Source organism: Gymnogyps californianus, chromosome 2, assembly GCF_018139145.2.
Source record: "Gymnogyps californianus isolate 813 chromosome 2, ASM1813914v2, whole genome shotgun sequence".
Classification (NCBI taxonomy): domain Eukaryota; kingdom Metazoa; phylum Chordata; class Aves; order Accipitriformes; family Cathartidae; genus Gymnogyps; species Gymnogyps californianus.
In genome coordinates, this window is record NC_059472.1 from 75,529,696 (window position 1) to 75,554,942 (window position 25,247).

The window sequence follows — 25,247 nt, forward strand, 5'->3', positions numbered from 1 at the left end:
GAAATCAAATTGTACATCAATGACTTGTTAGCTCAAGCTTCCAACAAACAGTTTGCTGCAGAAGTTTGCCATAAACTAAGAGAATGTGGATGCTGCTTGCTTTATCCTTTATCCTTCATCTGCTTTAAACCAACAAAACGCTCTTTGCCATCAAACACCAATAAAATTAGACCCTACACCCCAAGAATATCCATGTGACTGAATAGACTGTGGATTTGAAACAATCCTTTTCACCTTTTTAAATATTATCCTTTCAGACTGCAACAACACAGAAACATGAATTTCTGAAATGCTGTTTGTATTGTATGAAGAGATAAATACATGTGAATGGCTTCTTACCATGCTAGCATCAGCTATAAATTGTTGGGAAAGACTTTAGATATTCAGTTCCTCTCTTTCCCCTCACCAGCTTTATAATTTTATTGTATTTTCAATTTGCAGCAATATAAAGCAGAAAAAATTATGCCCTTATATCTGTAAAACCCTACTGATGTTGGCTGATACAGAAGATACAGAATGCAACATAAAGGCAATACTAGTGGGATTTTGGAGAAGGTGAAATAGAGATAACGATAATGAAGAAAGTTTGGGACTTTTTCCTCTTAAATTTGTGAAATATATGAAGAAAAAGACTTACATATCTAATAATTTTAGTAAAGAGAACAAATTACACGCACTCCAGACATTGAGCCTAATACAATCATGACTGTGAGATAAGCAAGAAACGTAAACTTTTTCTTTCTTTTTAAACAATAAAACAACAAATTTTGAAACTTCCTGATTTTTGAAAAATGGCTTCTATAAGCAGCTCTGTTTCAGATGGCTACAGGCATGCTCTGAAACTCTAACAATTGCAAAACACTAGAATATGAAACCACAACTTTTCAAAAAGTTTGGAGTCCTATTGAAAGACCTGGAACTGCAGTCTTCCCTTAGTACCACATACTTTCAAATTTTCCTACTAGTCTCACCACTTTCCTTCATTTCATAAGAGCTTCCTCTTTGGGGCTTCTTTATTTAAGCCAATCAAACTGACTTACACATCTATTGCACTATCCTTTTCCTGACATGGTATCTCCACTGATAACGCATCACTCACAGCTCCACCTCACTCTAAAACCTCAGTGCTAAAACCAACCAACCAACCAATCAAACAAAAACCCACTACCCAGCCTCTAGCTGTTTATGATAGGAAAAAATTAGCCAAGGATTGGCCAATTTTTAATTCTCTTCCAGTGTGTAGCAAGTCAGATAATGTAGCAATAGACTGCAACAGCTAAAGTTTCAAGAATCGACTTCCTCCCCTCTTTCAAGAGCTGATAAAACACAGCTCAGACAATAAGATCCTCAGCTGTGTGATGTACTATCACCTTCAGCCTTTGCAAATCTGAGTGTGCCCGAGTGTGTGATATTTCCCTTGCTGAGTGGGAGCCCTAGGGAGTTTTCAATAACTCCTCCGCCTATTTTTGTTCATGTTCTTCATCTAGCAGCAGTGTAGAAGTGCAGCACATTTATGTCTAACAAGTTAGTACTATACAGCAGGACCTACATATATTGATTCCCCAACATACCCAAATTAATCACCCCATGTATGTGCAAATATTCTGTAATACTAAATTACTTATATAAAGAAAGCCTCATCCTGTTATAAAGACTACTTAAAACCGGCTTATAACATAATTGTACTTTGTCCTCTTTTTACTTTAATGCTCACCGGGCTCACACTTTACAGCTAGCACGTAAAAGGTACTTTTCTAGTATATTACAATGGAAGAGAAGCTGTTAAATAAAATGAAAAAAAAACCACACTTTTTTTGAATGTGTATATTCATTTCATTATACTTTGCCTACATACTATCAAGTAAATAGAACAGACATTAGCAAGAGCAGTACAGATTTTATTGAAGCAGAAGCCTGTAGTGCTTTAGATTTGTAGTTCTGGTTGAAAACATCAAATGACCTTACACTTGTCTAGAAAAAACACCAAAAAAATATCAAGCATGTTTTTCTGTGAATTGGTGAAAGTAATCTCATACTTATCTCTTGTGCATCTTTTGTGTGTGAGAAAAAAAAGTTGAAATAGCTCTTGGCCAATCAAAAGAATTGTAAAACTTCATGAATTCAAAAACTTCCTAAAAGAAACAAGCAATAATAAACCCTTTTCAAAGACTTACTATATAACATTGAGAAAAAGTTTTACTCATATCCAGCTTGAAGGATTTTTTTATTTATTTTAAACATCAGTTAAATGCACATGGTCTTAGAAATCAATCAGCTAAATTCATATTTATTTTTATTTCATTTTGAGTGAGATGTAGACACATCCAAACACGGATTTGGAAGCAGTATGCCATGAGCTGTCTTTGGACACATCTTTATTCAAATTGGAGATATATTATTTCCTTCCTCACCTGTAACCTCACCTGTCCCCACTTGCACAGAAGAAATGCATTTCCTTTGGCTATTTGAGTAAGATAAATATTTGAACAGTGGTGTTTTCAGAAGAGTGAAGACAAGGATGTTATAGGAACGACTGTGGAGAAGGATGAGGGTTGATAAGGCAAGGGATAGAGTACAGAACTGCATGTAAAATGTGGTGAAAAATAATAATACCAATAATAACAGTTTTCTTACATATGCAGGTAATCTGCCAACATTGTTGCAATTAAAAGAAATTTTTCTTGAAACAGCTAAAAAGACTCCAGTTCCAATGAGCCTTAGCATACCATCTGCCAATCTTGATATTTCAAAATCTTCCTCACGTATTTTTTTACAATTGACAAAATAGGACTTTACAAACCAAAAGAGAGCCAGAAAAAATGACTTAATTGTGCCCTTGCAATCTACTTGCAATCACTGTCCATGCCCTACATTTTTCTTCTCCCTTGCTAATGGTATGTGCAGCCCTATTCCAAACCACAAATACTTCTGTAAATCCAATTTCAGTAGGTATATGGCTTATTTTCTCTACCTAATTCCACATGATGGGAATCAAAGAGTTGCAAGGATTAGAAGTTAGAGAACCACACAGATATGTACAAAATCAAACTTTAGGACAGTGTTTTCTTTTTTACATCCTGTCGCTTTGGAAATACTCTTTTTTTCTTTCTCGTACCGAAGGTGAAAGGTGAAGATAATGTTCAAGACATTAAACTCACAGGAGTAAGAGCTAATACAGCTGCACTAAATCACCTAACACCTTTGTTCTGATCACATTTTTGTGTGCTCTCGATGACAACTGACAGGCACACAGAGTCACCGGAGAAACAGTTATGCATTTTAAGACTATAGAGTACTAGCAGGTTAGAACTGCCAACTAAACCTTCCTAAGTTATATTTCACAGTAACAGGGCAACCCAAGAGTGCTCTACAGTGTTTATGGGTTACCTCTGACTGTGTTGGTCTGTTCTCAGCCTGCTGAGCATGTTCATAGTCTGTTGGAACAATGAAAAGCATACTAAAACATACAACATGCTACCTTGTGCATAATATATCAGGTTTCAAGCAGAACAGAACTAAAAAACAAGCAAGCCAATAGAAAATTAAAATTTGCAATGATGTTTGCAGAAACAGTCAGAAAAGTACAATTAGAAGTTATGAACAACCTACTTAGCATAATATTTAATTCTATTACAACTTGGGTGCAAATCTGTGTTTGAACAGAAAAACTCATAGAGAGACCACCAGATGAGAATCTCCCTCCCACATTTATAATAGCATGTACATTCAGTTCAAATTCACAGATGCAGATGACTACATGGTATTTAAAATAGTGGGGAAAAGGAATAGCAAATCACATACTCTGCCCTCAACGTCAGTCTGTTATCTACAGTGAATTCTTGAAGACTTGTACCCCAAATTGCATTAAACACATCAAATGTACCAGATGCTGACTCCTTCCAGTGTCTTTTATTCTCTAAAGATACAAGTGAGCTATGTTATGTCCTTATACTTTGCCCTATCCTCCCCAGCTGAATGTTCTCTAGATTGGGTCACCGAGAATTTTTAAACAAAAATTAAATCTGTCATTCTTCTCAAAAGGAAAAGGTTCATCAGTTTTTAATCAACTCTGCTCAAAATAATCAAAAGCAAAATGTACCTCAGCTCCGAAAAATGTTGATGTTTTCCTTTAGGAAATTATTGATTTGCCATTCTGAAGTGACTTGCCAAACAAAGAACATTTATTTATTTGAGCTTGATTGCTAAGGAAATGATGCCAATGTGATTACACTAAAGCACTGCTGCCTCTCTGCATTCATGAAAATCCTTCAATAACTTTTGAGACAGTTGACGACTGCAAACAGATTTGATAAAAGCAACAAGGAGACCCAATGGCTATCAAGATCTTGCAACTTTATAGAAACAAGCCACTGCTAAAGTGGGGGAACCCTATACAATTCCTGACTGCAGAAAAACATTATTTGCAGCTCCCACCTTCTTAGACTACAAAGCCAAAGGAGTCCTTATGCAGCATTAGCTCACTTATTCTTATGTCCCAGGGTCTGACTTACTTTTTAAGTTTTTAAAATGTGAAAAAAAAAGGGGGGGGGGGTATTTTATTTTAGCATATAGAAATGAATATCCCATCTTACTGAGAACCATTTAAAATTTCATTTTACTGTGAATTTCAGTGTTTTGCTCTGTTTAGAAACAGAAGAAGAATGTGAAATACCAGAATTTTCTTTAAATAGGTGGGGAGAAAATGCAGGCCACGTTCTGGTCTTAATTTAGAGTTGCAGAAAAGCTGACAAGAGGAAACAATTTTAAAGCAGCAATAGGCAGTCACAGCTGGTGGGAACCCCGTTCTTGCATTCATACCAGCTCATCTGACCCACATCGGTTCAAAGAACTGAGGGAGTACAGAGGTATCATAAAGCCAGATATAACTCAAGACCTCCTCCATCAAGTGGTGGCTGCAATATGTTTGTGATGAATGAGACAGCCGCAGCTCTGTCTGGGATCTACTCTGACACGTTTAAAAGTAGTAATAGCATTAACAGTGAAGATTAGAAATATTCAGAATCATTAATGCCTGACAAGTTGGATCATAAATTGCTCCCACATCCTAAGGCGCTATAACAACTATGTCAATCAAAGAGTGAATATTTAATACATCAGATAAGAACTGATGTTTCAGACATTTGTTTTAATTTGAAAGCAAGCTCTCAGTATTCAAAGCTGTCAAGACATTATGTTAAGAAAAATTCTATTTCCAATCTTTTGCAATGCTAGAAAAAAATTACAAAAAGAAATCATACTCTGATTGATACTGTCCTTTAAAAGTAGATGATAGATGACATACTACTAAAGGGAATCTCAGGAATGCAAGATGGTTCCTACAAAGCTACTAAAATGAAAAGTTAAATTATTCAGAATATTTGGCCATGTTCCTTACCTACCTATAGTTCTTATGTTTCTAAGAGTCAAATGCTGTTGGTTTTGGTTTGTTGGTTTGGGGTTTTTTTTCAAAACAATAGCAACTACTTTACATACAAATTACATAAACTGGCAATTATTTTCTATTCAGGGATATGACTTTTTCAACTAACCTTTCTGGTTTATGCTCTAGACAGTATGTAGCAAATGGAACTTTTTCACAAGTAGTAAGACAGATTTACCATAGATTTTACATAGATTAAAATCATCTAACTGCCAACTGGTTTAGTTCTAAATTCTGCTTACCAGTTATTTATGTCTCCAAGTGGACAGCACGTGTTCAGGACTCAGAAGGACTACCTGCAAGGGAAGAGAAGATTAGGAGTGCCAGAAAAATACCTGCGGGTTAGGTAGCTGAATGGTGAGGAAACTTCAATCCATAAAGGCACAGAGCCCACTAGCAACACTTCTTGTGTGTTGCCTTTGCTGTTAAAACTTCAGTGTGTGAGGCAACTGAAGAGAAAATTGTAGTTAAGTACCAACAAGAAGCATCAATACACTCATTGAAATTCATCCAACCTCCAAGTTAATATAAAATATTGCATAATCTCAATATTATACTTGTCATTATAGAACAGTTGCGTTGTCATAATTGTGACAGTCTAAGGAAATGAGCAAAGTCTAGAGGAAGAAGAAATCCTATCACCAACTGATATGACTGAAAAAAAAAAAAAAAAGACAAGCTCTCAGACACACAAGTTTATCTTTGGATTCCTTGCCTGAAGATGAAAATGTATCATGACAACTACTGGCCAGTGCAAGAATGCAAACACAGAATAACTCATTAACATCAAGACTTGTGCTCTTGATCTGAGCATATTACCTTTGCCCTAACTGCACACAGATCTTTAAAGGATTAGCAAGATACTAATGTTCCTATGATCTCTAGTATGATACAACAAAAATGTTAGGAAGGTGTTAGGTAGTAATCTTGAAGAAAGAGTTCAAGCATAGTCCAAAACAGTATTATTAGCTCAATGTCTCCACTTTCAAATCACAGAATCATTAAGGCTGGAACGGACCTCTAGAAATCTTCCAGCCCAAACACCCCGCTCAAGTAGGGTAAGCTAAGGCAGGTTGCCCAGAACCATGTCCAGTCAGGTTTTCAATATCTCCACATATGGAGAAGCCACAAACTCTCTGGGCAACCTGTTCCAGCATTTGGCCACCTCACAGAAAAAAAAAAAAAAAAACCAAAACAAAAACCAGTGTGTTCTTGTTCCATCTTGTTCATATGGAATTTCATGGTTTTTAGTTTGTATCCATTGCCTCTTTTGCTGTCATTGGGCACCACTGAGGAGAACCTGGCTCCCTCTTCATTTCTTCCCATCAGGTATTTATACACATTACTAACATCCCCCACCCAAGCCTTCTCTTCTCCAGACTAAACAGTCCCTCCTCTCTCATCCTCTCCAGAAAGATGCTCCAGTCCCTGAATCACCTTTGTGGCCCTGCACTGGAGCTGCTCCCATTAGACCGTATGGTTTTTGTGCTGAGGAGCCAAGAACCAGACCCAGCGCTCCAGGTGTGGCCTCCCCAGGGCTGAGTAGAGGGGAAGGTTCCCCTCCCTCAACCTGCTGGCAACACTCCTCATGCAGCCCAGGATGCTGTAATCATTCTTCATAGTTCATTACAGTTCAGTTCTTTTCTGATGCCTGTTCAAGAATCCAGAGTGGAAAATAAAACGGTTCCTTCAATAAAAATAAAATCACACTCTTTATATGTTCAGACACAGTGACCATTTAGGTACTAGAATACACTTTGTGCACCACATACCGAAGGCTAGCTGCTATACAACTCAGCATGGGAGTCCCATGTTCTACTTTGAAACGTAATAACTTCACTTTGTTCCAGCAGCGCACATATCACTTCCAGAGAGAAGCAGCCGTACTACATCCAGACAGCCACTATGGAGTTCTTTACAAAGCAAGAAAAACTAAAATTACAGACCAAACACATCTATATCATCTAATGACACTCGGGTGGGGTTTTTTTGGGGGGGATGCAATTATGTCTATACTTCAGGGCTTTTAATGACTATAACTGATACAGCTTAATGATCTGAATGAATAATTTTAGGCCAATTATTACAGAAACATTTTGTATCAGCAAAATGGTTATAGATATATTTTTAGCACCAAGCTCCATCCCATTGCAATACTAATAAGAGAAATTCTTCTTCCCAGATTTGCCACATGGTGCGTGTGTATATATATATATGTGAGGGACAAACCTGTGTGAGGAACAGGAAAGGCTGGATTGATTGGCCTGCTGGAAATTCTGCTTTCATTTATAAGGCTTCTCATGAAGGTAAATCGTGAGGGATCCCATAATTCTGAGTTGAAAAGCTCGGCATTGCTCACCTGAATGAAAATTAAAACCTCCCATTTTCTTTTTATTTCCTAGATACTAGATGCCACTAGTAAAGTATCTTCTTCAGTGCTGTCCTTCCAGTCATAAACACATCAGAGCAGCAGAAGAGTAAGATTTTTATTAGAGTAAGATTTTTTCACTCACAGCTAAAGTAAGAATAGAATAACTTCTGCAAGGCCTTAAAATTATTTCATAAGGATTTGACCTACATAAGGGAAGGCAGACACCAACCAACTTTTTTTCTTTTAAGTTTAATCTTACCCCTAATTATTTGAGCTAGTTTTGTTGTTTCTTTGGTTTTTAATTTGAGAGACAAGATACTTTTAGAATAGTTCATATATTCTATGAACTGGAGAGAGATTTTTGTGGAAATTTCAGGTGAGAGATCACACAGCCAATAAACAGTTATGGAATTGCTCACTATAATGCAGATTTCTCAAGTAAGTTGTAAGTAATGTAACGCCTGCATCAATATTCCGTGTAAAAATCACCAGAATTACATTATTGATTTGACTAAATTTATTGCTATTCTGATGATTCCGATCCATTGCTTTTGAAAACAATTTTAAATTAACAGCAAAGATATATTCTAGGTAATATTCTTCTGGGAGATTACTGTGCTTCTCAGCTGGTTAAATCCACTCAGCCTTCAGTGTGGGGCTGCAAACACTTCTAAATTGTGCAGCAGTCTTCCACAGAAATCATCAAGAGTCATGTCTTATTGCTTTCATAAAATGTGGTTTACACCTCTCTGAGTAATTGAATTTTGCTAGGGTTATGGGCAGGCTGCATATTTGTGTGCACCAAAATACTATGCAGCCCTTGGGAAAAAGCAGTTCTTTCTATTGTATGAAGTCTAATCAGAGATTACTTTGTGAAATTTATGCTGGACATTTTTCACTCTAAAATGTTAATTAACAAGGAGATGAGTTTGTCTAGGAGAAAGAAAAGTCCCATAGAGTTATAACGGCTCTTAGAGAAGTTTGGAAAGGTTTCTTGCGTATTACATAAATATTAAGTCCCTAATATATTCCATTACCGGTATAAGTATAAAACAACTCTCTCTACTGCCAAAAAAAATAGATTAGTTCCTACAGTCAGGTCAAAATCTGACACCTGATGAAGATCACAAATGAAAAATAAATCACGCCAAGTGCATTAGTGGGGCTTTCCCTAATGTGGATAAATGCTAAGAACTAAAGAAACCATCAAATTATTCACAGCTATGCACAAACATATTTGGAAGCAGGCAGAGCAAAAAGAAAAGGAAGAAAAAGAAAAGGAAGAAAAAGAAGAGGAAGAAAAAGAAGAGGAAGAAAAAGAAGAGGAAGAAAAAGGAAGAAAAGAAACAAAGATAGATATCCACAGGTGCAAGTCTAAGAATGAACCTAACAAGCAAACAAACAGGAAAGCTTGATCACACATGGTAAGGAGAACAGGTAGAGGACTGAAATTATAGTCAAACTGTGACACTCAGCAGTCCATACCTATCAATGAACTTTTGCTCGCTGACTTTAATGGGTTATGGAGAAAACCTCAGTTCACTAATTTTTCTCCCCAGACTGTGGAAATAACAACACTGCACAATTTTTGCTTGATGCTTAATATTTTTGGCACAAGAGGGAGAGAACTGAGTTCTTCACAGAAAACTGAAACAGCACGAACACAGTCAGTTGTACAGAACAAGCCGGCATCATATCTCCCCTTGTGAATACAGTGCATGTTTAAACTAACAAAGTCATTGAGTTACTTAATCCTCTCCCTCATTTTCATTAGTCCTGTTTTGCTTCTGTAAGAGTCCTGGAAGGTCATTTTAAAAAGTACTGTTCAGCAAATAAATAGTGTAAAAAGCTACCATATAATTTCTTAAGTCTTAAGTGCAATCAAGGCTGTCATGCTTAAAAATGTTTATATTGCTACGTATATTCCAGGAAAATCTTATCACATATCAAATACCATATATCTTAACATCATTGATCTCAATATCACCTTGAACATTGCATTTCCTCACCAGTGAAGGCCAATGCTACTTGGAAGGCTGATGCTGCCGTTTAACATTTGTAGACAAGGGACTGGTTTGGTAAATCTTGCCACAGCGCAGCTCTCAGCCACATCGCTAGCAAAGATCCAGCAAACCATTCTATACCCCAGATGTTTTGTAACACAAGAGCAGTATTGTCAGGCTGACCCTGCCTCCTCACAGTCTTCAGGACTGTGGTATTGAAGACAGCTCTCTGAGAGCTTCCGTTCCCACCACGTATTCCCAAGCCAGCTAGATATGAACAAGCAGCACTCCTACCTGTCATGAGAACAGATCCCACTTCCCAGAGAGTAAAACAATCTCTGCAGCACCAGAATCCATTGGAAAACCTAGGGGCATGAGTTTATTTAGTAACAATTAGAGACAATAATGAAAGGTTTCACATTGCCCTCAAAACCTTAACAAGTATGACACCAAGATGAGTAGACTATACAACTTGCAGACTGCTGAAGAAATGCACTGTCATCTACTTTGATCACAATGCTTGAATAAAAGCAAAGTTTGTATGTTATGGAAATTTTCAAAATTTCCACTTTGTTCCAGTAAAGCCAAGACAGGACAAGAAAGCAGTCTTCCAGCTTGTTGCCCAGTCACCTTCCGTGAACAGAACACACAGTAGCATCTATCAGAAAGTATAGTACTTGATATACTATGCTTCAATAGTATTTTATAACAACTTCAATAGTACTTTATAATAATACTTTAATACCTTAATTCCTCTGTCACCACTCTGTTTTTCCTAAAGAATGGAATGAAACACTGCTGGAGTAGGTTGAAAGTAGACACACAATTTTGTAGTTTTCAATTTCTTTGTGTTCCTTAGGAAATCAAGATTAAGTGATTCACTGATATTTAAATAAAATATCAACAGGAAGATACCAATATAAGTACCTTTTTTTGCATGAACTGTGGCTCTGTTTAAAGACATCTGAGGTTGATGAAAAATGATGTAACAGTTTGATAATTTACAGATAATGAAGAGAAAACCATTCTTTTTTTGTCTTTTTTTTTTTTTTTTTTTTTTTTAAGGCTAAAGGGAGATGTTGCAAGTAGCACAGAAATGACGTGCTGGGAACCTGAGAAAAGGGCCCCTTTCTGCCAGGCAGAAAAGCAGTCATAAAGTTCAAAACAGTTATAGCCTAATCAGACATGATGGGCAAAGGCCAAAGCAGAAATGGTGGCACAGGGAAGGCAAAAGACCAACCTAAATGCCACATGTCAGACCAATGACAAGAACCGGCCCCACCTCCCAAGATCCCACAGGGCGCTCTTTACAGTGGGGCATGAGTAACTACCCCTCGCCTCAGCTTCCCTGGACAACATCTCTTTATCTGCCTGGAAATTCTGTTTGGGTAGAATGAAGCCAGGTTTGATTGGTGTGGGTTTCTCTGGTTTTGGGGTTTTTTTGGCGGGGAGGTAGCTGTTAGCATTTGCCTGGGATTTTCCAGTGCCTGGCAGTTTGGTTAGAAACAATGCACGACCAGCGAGCCCAGACCTTCACGGAAATTTCTAGGTCATATGCAAGGCTAATGTTTCCAGGAAGCATCAGACAAGACTTTTCTTTTTACCTATGTGAATCAACTCATGTGAATCAAGAAAACATTTAAGAATATTCATGCAAAAAGCTATAAGGAAACAAAATATTCAATATGAGTAAGTTTATAGAAGCAGACTGCATCAAATGGACACTGTCTTGAGTCTAGGACAGCAGAGAGGAATTGCAGAATACATTATGCCTGTGCAGGGCCCAGGTATGCATAGCAGAGTCAAATAAAAAGTCTACAAGCTCAGATAACAGCACTATGAGTGTCCATTTGGAGAAGCACTTGAAGAAAAACTAGCTACCCATTTCTACAACTGAATATATTGAGACATTGGCTCTTAAATTCAGTTTGCTTTCTAACAGTTGCATCTATCATGATGCCCTAATGAAATATAAAACTATCTTTTAGTTGCACTGATCTCACGCAGAGGAATCCTGGAAAGCAGCCTCAGGCAGTGAAAAAAAATTTATCCTTCACAATAACCTGATCAGTAAGACACATCCAAGGAAAGAGAGAAAACTAATTCTTACAAATTCCCTTTTTTACAGCTCTTGCATAATAGTGCTAGTTTCAAAATATGTCAGCCACAGTAACACCTGTCCTTCCACAAAATATCTGAAACTTTTAGATGTGTCATAAAATGAGCAAGTAAAGCAGTCAAAATGTTACAAAACATACACAATTCCAGTTGTTGCACAAAAAATTCAGTTCTAACAACATGGTGATAACATTGCATATCTCTGTATATTCTCAAATAGAAGGAAATTTTAATTTGTAAAGTCAGATTCCCATCCTCTTTTCAAAGCAATTAACATTACAGAAGTGAAAATGCAGTACTCTGTTATTCATACAGCAGGGCTGGTTAAAATCTCAGTTTATTTTACCCCCTGCATAGTCTTCGATCCAGTTGTATATTTTTATATAAACTGGATTTCAGTTTCTAAGGATAAAGATTAAGTCCCTGGATCCCTGTTTTCTCCTCCGAAGTCTGTATTTGAAATTCAACCTTAAAGAAGTTCACACTTTCTGAAAGTGTGATCACATCTATTAATTCTATTGCTGAGTCTTGCCATTCTTTGGCGACATGGTTCGTTATAATTTGAGGGTCATGTTCCGCTCGTATTTACACTGGGGTACATCTGGAACAACTTGGAGCTGTAAAATAAATATGATGTAGATGACAAAGGAAGTTTTTTATTAGAATTGCTTTTGGAATAAATCTGCAGAGAGAATAAGGACTAAAACATGATGCTGAATTGGAGATCAATTTCATTGCTTTGGGCTGAAACCAGAGAAGTCTAACCAAATGTACAGTGCACCCACATGCTGAGCTGCATGAAGCCCTATTTGTTATTTGATTTGAGCTCCAGAGCCAGATTCTGATCTCTGCCAATCTTGCCTCTGAAGACACACACACCTTCCCACCATTTGGGCCAGGGAGAAGGAGGGGAACACCTCCCATCCTGCCCAAAACCATGCAACAGGGTTCCAGTTTGAAATTACTTACCCTCACCAGACAACGTGATCAAACCCCCAGTTTACCCAAAATTTTTGTGTCCCTGCTTAACTTTTAAAGTTGCCTCAGCACCAATTTTTCCCTCTGGCAGTGCCAGTGCCTCATTTTTCTCTTAAAACTGCAGTGCATACTTCTGCTTTCACAGACCTCAACTGTGGATCATTTTAGACTTAAACTGAACAGAACAGGCTTACATGATGAAGTTGCTTTCAGGCATCCAAGGATGCAGTCTCTTTGTAGAAGATAAGGCACTCACCCAGCAAAACCCACGTTTCCAGCAAAAGAGGGTATTATTACTAACATTTCCTCTCCCATGGGCTTGCCAGAGCCCTCTGTCTCAATCAGTATCTACTCGACTCCTCTCTAGGTCCTTCTGGGACACTGCTGCCTCAGGATGCTCACTGTATACAAATGTACTGCACAAACACATGCTGCAAGAGTGGCGAGGTGTAACAGGCTTGTGGACTGCCCTTTGAAGAGTGCAGAGGGGACAAGTGTGGCCCTTGCAGGGAGTTTTCCTTTATCGCTCCTCTTTCTAACACTCAAACAATCACAGTTTGGCCCTTGTAAGGTCGACGTCTCACACTCTTGTGCTCAGGACGTATTGCAGTTTCATTACCGTCTAACAAACGTGGTCTTCTGATCCCAAACATCAGCTGAACTACAGACAAAGTTTTGCTTTAAAAACAGTAGTACCTTTTCTGAATGTCCCAGAAAGAGGTTTCACTTCCAGAACCACTGGACTTAAGGCAAAATTTTTATTTCTGTGAAGAAGAAACTTCTCTTCAGTCATCTCCAAGCAGTTCTACGGCAAGAAGCTAGGACAGCAGGAGGAGCACAGAAACATGTGAGAAGAATATTTTGTGGATTAGTTCCAATACGCATAGAAGTTGATGACCATTTATAACAAACGTAAGTTAATCCCCCTGGACACCTATTGCTGAGCATCCATACAACAAAAACCTAAGATGGCTTTCTACAGTTACAGCTACCTACTTTCTGTCACTATGAATTGCAAAGATGATCCAGCTATGGAGCCCAATTTTCAAATAGACAGAACCCAATGTGTGCAAAAAATTGCAATTAAAAAAAAGCTCTTTCCACAATTTATTTTTCAAAGCACTTTCCTGAAAAGATGAGTATCTCAGTGTGGAAATAGTATGTCACAACACTTTCATAAATTAAATTTACTATTCAACAAAAACTAATCTTTGAATAATAAAACTGGCAAATCAAAGGTCCTTATAAATATATTTACATTGGAACTGCTTGTCAGTGATTCATTTCTTTTTAGGAGCCATAATTCCTTCCCAAATGAAATACTGCCTCTATTATAAAAAAGTGCATATAGGCCATGGAGTTTATGTAGTATCATAGACATTCATCCAAGTACGTTTGCATATATGAACTTCAACTTCCTCTCCAGAGTAGTTCAACCAAATTCCATGTTGTCACTGCCAAACTCTGTAACCTTTTGTAATTTTTACCTGCTATTTAAAGTCTCTGTGTATTACAGGGTTGACCTTGTCCTCATGTCACTTTTCTCTCAGTGACTAAAGAGAGTCATATTTTCTCTCAATGCCACTTCTCTTCTCTGTAATGCCATTCAGCAGATAAAACACTGCCTAAGCATAAGAGAGTCCCTAGAAAGCAGAAGCAATGGCACCTTTCCAAAGACTCAATCTCACATCTTTTAATGCAGTTCTGGGTACAAGTCTATTGCTCCACATCAATCCCAAGAGCAGAACAGTAGCAATAGTAACAATGACATTATGAAATACTTCACAGAGCCTGTCCTGGTCTTCCTTAAAAAGGCAGACACACTACTGAACTGTTTTGACTGATCTCTGGTATTGCCCCACTTCTCTCCTTGCATTTCGGTGGCTTAAGTATCCAGAAATAAACCATAAAAGGAAAGAAAAAGGACGGGATTGCCAATTTTGTTTTCTACATGCCCAAAATCTTAACCCTGAAGAAAATGAACCCTCTCCTTCCACTCAGCTAACTCAGTGTCATGATCACTAGATTTTGGAAGGCTGTCCTTAGCATTGAAAGTGATTTCACACAAGTAAAATGGAAACTTACAGTCTGGGCATTCATTTTTGATCATCATTTTTACTGGATCCTACAGCTTTCTCCCAGAGATTTTAATACACTTTAGAAATACTTCCTCTGTATTCTTTGTTGTTTTATTAATATTAATATGGAAGATAATGTAAAAAGAACTATGTAATGGAGTTTCTTTGAAGTGATTAGTAAAAGACATGCTGAGGAGGGAGGCAATAGTAGACACTCCTTGAATATTTCTGCAGTGAAATGGAGCAATTGGGAAGATTTTTTTTATCATTTTTTTTTTATGGAACATGATAGGGAAATTTATGACTAAAGGTAAATAAAATCTTTTGAAGGATTATCAGAAACAACTGAAACATGCTTGGCTAATATCATATGTCCATCTCATATGATGGAAATCTGTCTTTTCATTGGAGAAATGCCCTATTCCTAGTGTAAAGGAAGCACTCTGCATAGGAAAAAGGGTACGATACCACAAGTGAGAAGAAAAAATTGGTCTATAGAAATTGTCAAAGATGACTTACAGATCACATGTAAATCAGCATTAGCACAAAATTTACATCCTTATAAACTTCTTTATGAGCTTTAACCTCATAAACACATCATAATCAAGAAGTCTGTAACTTATGGTGAGAGACCATCTCTGCTATGCAATACTATGACCTATATTTCTTCATCTAGCAAGATGCACCTATACCTATCCCTATCCCTCCTGTTCCCCACTGATGACTCAGCCAAAAATAATCTGGAGATTATTTTGGGGGAGGGAATGCAACCTCACTTCCAGGATAGCTGATTAACGCTTTTATAGAGGCACTTTAGTTACAATTGTGAAGTAAATATATTCCTGTATAAACTCTTGACCACCTTCTTATGGCACAGTAAGCATGAACCCTAAAACATTATAGTAATCCTACTGCAGTAATCCACGGAGGTTTACATTACCTGAACCCCCCTCCAGAAGTTGCATAGACTCATAACTCCAGGATCAACTCTGATCTTAAGTCCAAAAATGGTTGTCTGTTCTCAGAAAATGCTAGGCCAGTTTGCATGACATTGTAGGTAGAGTGGGGAGAGTAATTCTGAAAAATGAAGGTATATATCATAGTTCTGTTACTTCTAGGAATAACGTATTCTGGTCAATTTATTGTCAATTTTTTCAGATTTAAGACTGAAAATCTTTTATTTCTTAATGTTTTTAGAGAAACTAGGTCCCCTATTTTTAGACAGTATCACAATATGTAATTAAATATAGACGTGAGGGCACATGTACACATCCCTACAAAAGGGAATACAGAAAAATCTTTATATTTTTATTTTCCTTCTCTGAAAGCCCTTCAATATTGGACTGTCCACATTGAGGTTTAACTGTTCACACTGAAGTTTTTCTTGGGGGGGGGGGGGGGGGGGGGGTGGGGGGGGGGAATCAGTTTTTTCACTGTTTCACTTTCCTGACAGCTTCTACAACATGCTTTGTTTTTACCAGGCCCAAGTAAATACAGGTTCAACAAACTCCTCCTCACAAAACAGTTGTGTTGCTATCAAAAATGTCAGGTTACATCCACTACACAGTATGTGAAACACAGTAACCTTAGAAAACTCTAAAAAAATATATTTGCCTCCTAAGTAACTAATTCTACTCTCTGTCCCTTCTGACTGCCTAAATCAAGGCAACTAGTGTCAAAAGTAACCTTTGTAGGAAGAAGTGGAAAACAGAACTGGAAAAGATTCAGAGGAATAAGAAAGGCCCTCAAAACACCTTGGAAAACAAGCAGGAACATTGCAAGGAATAGGAAAAAGCCAAGCAAACAGATCAGAACAAAAATCTGCACAGAAGAGCAGCCTGAAAAAAAAATAAGTAGGAGGAGAATGTCATATTTCAGCAAGAGCAAAAATCAATTTTATATTCCTCTGATATACCAGCATTTAGAAAAAAAATGTTGTAGCTTTAAAAGTTGGAGTAGACATTTTTATTAAGAAGAGGTAGAAAGGGAGGTAATTGAATAGAAAGCCCAGAGTGAGAAATCTTTGACAAGCCTTAGACTTCAAAGTGAAAACTACTGGAAACAGGCAGACAGAACTGTAAGATACCCAGGCTTCGAATATAACACCTGCACAACTTTATCCACAAATACAGAGCAGAGCTAGGGAAGATATGCATCTACAGTAGGACAGCAATTTCAAAAGCTTTCTGCACCCAATGGTACTTACTGGATTTCTCTGCTTGCTCTACATGTGACTAGTGAGAAAAAGCTCTCATGATATCGCTGAATTCACAGCAAAGTTAGTAATCCTCATTAAAGACAACCACTTTCCATGGGATTTATCAATATTTATAGCAATTCACGGACATGAGTTGGCCAGGGTCCACTTTTAAACACGGAAAGAGAAAACAAAAAGTTGTTTTTATCTGAGGAGACAAAGAATATGAAAAAGCTGGCATATTCAGTATTAGTTTTCCGTCGAACTGGCAAGAGAACAAGCTACATTTCTCCATCTGGGAGAGGACTTCCATTTACTGGATAAAAAAAGAAAGTAATTTTGAAAAGCTGTGGATTTCTCTGTTGAACGCTTCTGGTTCACAGGAGGAGAGAAATGGTTTGTAAAGTTAAAAAGGCACAAATCACTTCTTTGTTTTATGAGAAAATAAGCAGATTAGCAAATTAGTTGTTAAAAACAAATTAGAAGGCCTTTATATACATTATTGCTCACTATTTAACACATACTTCTCCTGCAAAAAGTAGAGTTGCAGTTGAACTTCCATAGTGCTACCAGTTTGCTGGGTTTGACATTAATCAATTAAGGAATAGGTTTCCTTTATCCTAGTTGGCAGGAGTTTAAACGAGATCAACCCTCTTCAGTAAAAACATAATTGGGGAATGGATTGGTAGCCTATTAAAAAAAATCTGTTACAAATAACTATTAATAGCTGTTCACTAACTTCAGCCTATCACAAAAACTAAAACAAACAAACAAACAAACAAGAGGTAGCACATCGGTTTTGAGTAAAAAGTAATCTGGATGAAACATAGACTTTAAATTAGGATTACAGACATACCTCAGTTTAGTCAACCAAAGTATTAAGCACACGAGTACTTTACATATCATTATGACAACTATGTTTTGGGTTAAGAAGGTTTAACAGTTCAGATTATGGAAATCTTATCAGAAGTCACTCTATAACCAAATTTCCAGAGCTTCAATTTTCTTTTAGTACAGCATGCAAGGGAAGTTATCGGAGGGGGAAAACTGATAAAGAAATAGAACTTGCTTTCCAAACGAACAACAGTTTGTAATTTTTCTCATGGCAGTAAAAGTGGCAGTAGGTTAGAAATTCTTGCACTGGTCACTGCAAGGTTTCTTTGTAGAAACAGAGGGATAAGTAATTAACTTTGCTGGCAAGGATGTCTGGAAAGGATCTCTGGAAGACCTCTTGTCCAACTCCCACTCAAGTTAGTGCTAGTTTAGAGCAGGATGCTCAGGATCTTGTCCAACCAAGTTTTGAGTATCTCCAAGGATGGAGTTTCCACCCAAGATGGGAGTTTTCACAACATCTCTGGGCAATCTTTTCCAGCTTTTGACCATACTCATGGTTTAAAAAAAATAATTCCTACTACTTAATTGAAGTCTCTCAAATTCCAACTCGTGTCTGTTGCCTCTTGTCCTACCACGATGCACCTGAGAAGTGTCTGGCTCCATCTTCTCTACACTGACTAAGCAGTTACAAAGCAGTAAGATTCCCCTTTAGTCTTCTTTCCTCAAGGCTCGACAAAATTCAGTTCCCTCAGCCTCTCTTCATGTGTCCTGTGCTAAAGCCCCCTGATCATACGGTGGCCTTCTGCCAGGCTTGCTTCAGGTTGTCAGTGTTTTCCTTGTACTGTTTTCCTTATTCTTTTCATTACTCTCATTAAAAATAAAAGAGCTTCTTGCACCAAATGGTCTATTAGCTTTACCACAGGAGTATTTCAACAATAAATTACAAAGAACTCTAGCTTTATTAATAACCAAATAGCTTGGCATGATAAATGAATCACTAAGGAAAGAAGAAGAGAAGGAAAGAAAATCCTCAGTTAGAGGATTTCTAATTTCAGTTTTAGTTCTAATATTATCTGAGGCTGTAACAGAGCTGTGACATTTATATTGGCTGAGGACTTAACCCCAAGACAGATCTAATGTGAGTCAGAAGACTACTTCTCAAAGCCAGAAAAGAATCTGGTAGCCAAGCAACCAGTTCATTTTATACCACAGAAGAGATTTGTGGCCTTTTGCAGGATGCTTCCATCATAGCCCTCTTACACCCGCTTAAGTTCCTACTGAATACTGCATATTTTTTTCTAGAAACTAGCCCAGCACAACAAATTGAAAAATACAGTTTTTCATGTATCTTGTTACAGAGATTCCAGTCTGAATTGAAGCTCAAATACTGCTTGAACAGAAATTGTAAATGAACCTAACAAAAATACAAACTATTTTTGCAGTAAAGTTGCTGCTCAAAGATTTTAGTGAAACAAATATGATTTGATGATGTTATTTTAAAATAGCCAATCAGTAACAAAAAGGAAAATGAAATTTTGACAAAGTAAAAATGAAATTATATAGGTCATAATTTGTTTCCTTTAGAAAAAAATACAGCCATTCAGTGCTGTAGAGCATGTTACTGCCACTTTTAGATGTACAAAATATTCTGAGTTTCTCCCTGTAAGAGGCTTAAGGCAGCCCTGTCAAGTTGTAGGTTCAGGATACAGAATAACAGCAGAGTAACAAATACAAACCAGTAGTACAATTATCCGGGTGAAAACAACAGTAAGTCCAGTAAATTCAGTAATATCAGCCTGAAATTAATATCTGGGCGCAGAAAGACTTATGTAGCCATGTTTATCAGGCAGGCTGGCACGAAGCAGGGCAGGGCTGCTTCTCTGGACCAGAGACTCAGACCAGCCGGTGGGCTCGGGGAATCCCAGGTTCCCCAAGCAGACTGTCCTCTCTTATGGTTGAGCCACAGAAGCACGATCTGGGCTGATTAATCAGTCATCCCATCCCACCTCTGCTCCCACACTGTGCCGCTTCTCTCCTTTGTGTGCCTGGTGCTCAGACGCTACCTTAAGTGGTGCGCCGTCACCATATGGGGCTATAGCCATACAAAGCATGTGCTCACCAAATGGAGCTATAGAAGTATAAGGTGTGGGGTCATAACATGGAGAAACGTTATGCTTTACGGTACAAAGCAACACGAGCCCCATGCTCTGTGTGGAGAAAAAAAAAAAAGGTTTCTGAAGATGACAAATATGCAACTGCCAAAAATTATCTTTTATTTTCAGCAACTTAAAATGAATTGATGATAATTTAACCATTTATTATTTTGACTTTTTAAAAGTATTTTCTATTGGACATGATGGAAGATTTTTATAACATGCCTTCTTACTTTCAGCGGCCAGCTTGAAGTAAGAACTGATCAGTTACCGTCTTCTGGGGAAAAATAAAAGACCTGTAACAGTCTTGAGGCACAGTGTGAAATTTCACACTTCCCTTTGAAGTTTTATGTAAATCAACAGTTTAAAACCACTTTTTAAATGTGACTTCAGAAGACAGGCACCTGAATGTGGACATTTCTCCAAGGCTGGCCAAAGGCACAATTCCAAAGCACGTGCACAGAGAAGTCCCTCTGTTCCCATCAACAGCGCTTACAGCATGTGCTCAGGAACAGTGATACACATCCCTTCCCCTTATCCCCTTGAGAGCATTCACACACAGACTTCCCGCTCTGACTGTCCCTCAAAGGTGGAAAATAGTATTCCGTTACCTTTTAAAATTGTAACTATCACTACAAGATTATGGGGTACTCACAGCAATTGCAAGCAGAACATCACTCTAGACCAGAGAGGTAGATCATCTGATTGATCCTGGGTCTGGCCCTTTCGCAGCACTTCAGCAGAAGACTACTTATTTTCTCCCACTTGGTCTCTTTTGAGACAGAGGACAGCACATAATGTGTCTCCGAATGCCAGACTAAGAACTCTAACCAAAAGGAAACCAGAAGAGATGAGTTGACCTAATCCCCAGATCACTTTTAGTGTATGTGAAACCATCAAGCTTCATATTTTGAGGAGCCTATTCCTATTTGCACGTGAAATGACTGAAGAATGCCTACGGCCTCCAGCTGGAGAAGGATCCTCATTCTTTTGGACCTTGAACTACCCATGTGAGGATTATGAACTAGGCTGCTCAATTCTTTTTTGACTGGTGTGTTTCTGAGCAAGTACAGAGTCACAGCAACAAACACCTAGCAGACCTACAAATTAATATATCTACCAGTTGAGTATCTCCAGCACTAACCCAGCATAGAAGGCTTCAGGCCAACACAGAAGACAGATGCCTTGATATGTGATTTTCAGAGTATTTAAAATGTGTTCAGTTTATGAGACAGATGTTCAGATTATTTAAAGAAGCTCTTTAAGTGTCAAAATAGTTTTGAATTCTAGATTTAAATCTAGAAAAAATTTCAAAAAAGAATACCTAGGTTCTTAATTCATAGGAATATAGGGCAAAGAGCTAGAAAGAATCTCTAACATCTAGTCCATAGCTATTACAACAATTACTGGGCATGGTGGAATAGTACAGAGAATGGACCACAAAGTGACAAGGTTCACTTGTTTTCCCTGAATATCACCTTCTATCAGAGACAAAATAGCAGACACAGTGGACCAGCGCTCACAAAACTTTCAAAATGTGAAGTGACACATGTTATTTTCTTGTTCTTAGCTCTCCTCAAAAGCTATCTAAAAAGTCCCATCAACATTTTTGTGACATTTAAGTAGTTCTTTACCCTAGGTACCCACTTTCCATTATTTGGAAACCACATTTGGTACCTACATTCCAGCAACTTAAGGCCAACATTTTCCTTTCATAACAGAGGCTCTCTATTCCTCAGATCATCCCAAAAGTCTTTTCCAGCTCCAGCTGAGCAATGTGTGACAGAAACACACCCAAAATTCCTGATGAAGTCTCACCATTTTCTTTACTACAGCCTACTACACTAGAAACTCGTCACCTGATACGTACTAAAACGACACTGACCTTTTTCTTACCATATCATTGTGGTTACCCACTCATTCTGTCACTGCCTTATGCTTCTTAAGTCTTTCTCCTCCTGCAGTTATTTCTGTCCTCAAAGACTAATAACAGGAACAACACAACCTTGGGACTTTGCCCTAGTGAATATCATTATATTTCTATTACTGTCTCCTCTAGGTGACCGTATTCTGCTGTATGATATTCTGATCCTCCTCTCTACTGAGGAGCACTCAGAGCTTTGTGTTATAAATAATGCTCTCTTACTTTGTGCTCCAAGGTCCTTAATGAAATTAAATATTAAATTAAAACTCTCTTCAGAATCATCTCTTCCTTTTCAAATAATTGCCAAGATGCTTTTGAAGATTTCATCCAAGGATGTAAACAAGTATTGCTTTGGCACACATTCATTTTAAGAACTACAAAAGATTGTGGCATTTTAGAGTAGCACCATAAATGCTGTAGAAAAAAATTACATTACTGGAAAGGCACTTTTAAAAGATGCAGTTAAATTTCTTATCCAGTCTAGCACTATCACAGTCACTTTTAAATACAGGAATTAGGGGCGTAGAGGTAGGTGTGAGTCAAAATACCTTGGAATTTGATGAGCAGACCTCCACAGACACAAAAGGACGGAGCTACGCTGAGGTGTCATCCATATATTCCCATGAGAAAAGGAAAACAATTATGAATTCTTACCTTTGTAGGACTGGAAAGAACCACTAGGCTTTTTTTCTGGCAGAGGTCTCACATTAGGAGACATAGAACCTTATTCAAGCCCCAAATAGTTCCTTCTGCATGAGCACTAACTTGAAGGGAGTTTGTCTATGACATCAAATTCACCTCTAATGTCACTCCTAGGGATGCTGAAATATGAGAGCAATCACTCCCCAATCGCTTTACTACCACAAGATACTGACCCCAGTAACAGAACGCACGGGATTTCCAGCTTCCCTGATTAGCACACACAGAGCATTGCTCCCCTTCCGCTCTGTTAGCACCGTGTCCTCCCACGTCCTTGCGCTCCTCACAGCCGCATAAATATTGTACTAACAAGCAATATAATCACTTGCATGTCCCCGGGATGTAGGGACTGCTTGCATGCCCTAAGTAAACCTCTTTCCCATGCCATATAACAGGAAATTTTGTCAACTGAAATCAGAAGCAAGCAAAGAAACATGAAAGAACCCTGCACCAGGTTTACAAACAAAGAGAATATTCTCTCTTCTATTAATGCTAGCAAGAGAACCAGCCGCCCACTTCCACACAGTCTCCGGGGCTGTGTGAGCTCCCTCCAGAGAGGCCAGTCACAGGCAGACAGAGGCGGTCAGGCAGGGAGCGCTAGGGGGGAGCCAAAGGATCCCCCCACCTCACCTTCGAGGTTGACATGGTTAAGACATTATCTTTAATGTAAAAATCTCAGGTTTTCACTTCCCAAGGATGACTTATCCCCAGTTACCAATGAAGGAAAGGGAACAAAAAAAAACCAACCCCGCCCTTACCCCCCCAAAAAAGGGACAAGGCAATTAGATGGTTGCTTGGACACACCAATTAAGGAATGAAAACCAGATTTTCTCTCAAGATAGCCAACAGACATGGTTCTTTCTCCACAGAGAGATCACAATATTTCTGACCAACTTTAATCTTTAGTCATGAATTCATTCCATGTGCTCTGCAGAGCAGCTTGTTAAAAGAAAAGTTAAAAATAACTGAACTCTGCATTATGTCCTTATCATCTATTAATACCGACTCTCTCATGAAAACGTTTCTTCCCATTGCAATCAGACTAAAAGAGAGATTGACGTGTCTTGCATTCCATTTAGTGTGCATAATCAGTATAGTATTAAATTGATAAATCATTCTATTAGGCACAGAAGAATTCTACTGTAGATTTTTGAAATATAAATACCTAGCATGAGGAAGAACAGTTTTCGAGGAGTTCCACGCCATATGCCTGCAAAATTTAATAAAAAATATATTCACAAGTGAAAACAACTGCTGGACCATCCTGTTTCCTATATCACAACAGACAGAAAAATGGACATATGATTCAGACATCTCTCTCTTTTTTCCTGGTCTTGAATAAACCATATGAAGGGACTATAATACTGATGACCATAGAAATCCACAGTTATTATGCAAGGACCAGAGACGAAGTAAATAACCAGTTGTTTAAACAGAAATAAAGGTGAGTACAAGAGCCATAGCAAAAACAAGGTAAATGGAGGCAAGGGAGCTTGTAAGAGGATGGCGACACTGAAGACAAATATGCCTGACACTCAGTGGCTGCTTACCACCACAAAAAACAAGAGGTAAAACACGGATGAGGTAAGCAGGAGGTGGGAAAATTCATAGCTAGCTGCAAGGATTTAATCACAGATGTAGAGCTTCAGAGGAAAAAAATAAATAAATAAAACACAAGTTAAATTAACAGGTTTATTTCAAATTCACAGTAACAGAAAGACTACTTAGGAAAAGGAAGAATTCAGACATAGATATTGTGCAAAACAACAACCATTAAAATTCTGAAAACATTCTTGTTTCTACTATCATTTCAGAAATGTCCATTACCTTTATATTTAGGCCACAAGATAAGACACAAATTATGGAGCAAAACAGGAGGTAGGAATGAAAGTGAAGAATATTGCGCTGCCCTAAAAGATTAAAGTAACTCTGACAGAAATCACCATTTCAATATATTATCTCTCACAGTGCAAGATTTAGAAAACTACTAGGAAGACATTTTCCAGCTGTCATCACTGACAAATCAGAAAGAAATAAAACAAAAAAATACCACCCACTTTCACACAAACACATTTCAACTGAGTAAATTAAACTGCATTACACGTGACGGGAGGGTATCCCCCAGCCTCCATTCTACGTATGCATTTGAAGATAAAAATAACAGGTTTGCACTATCATTAATCTGTGAAGAAATCAGGCACAGCAACAGATTAGACAGCTGAACTATACTGAAATCAATTAGAGATATGTGGTAGTGTAAGTTTGCAACATTAAGAGTGCAGATAAGATCTATTCATATCAAAAGAAATGACAAGACAAATTTTTAAGGACACTTTTTTCTTCTTTTTTTTCCTTCTTTTTTAAGAAAAGATAAATTTTAATTTTCTTCTCCAAACCCCTATGCCATAAAAGGACAAGAGATCATGATGGTAAAGACTGAAACAAGAGTGCA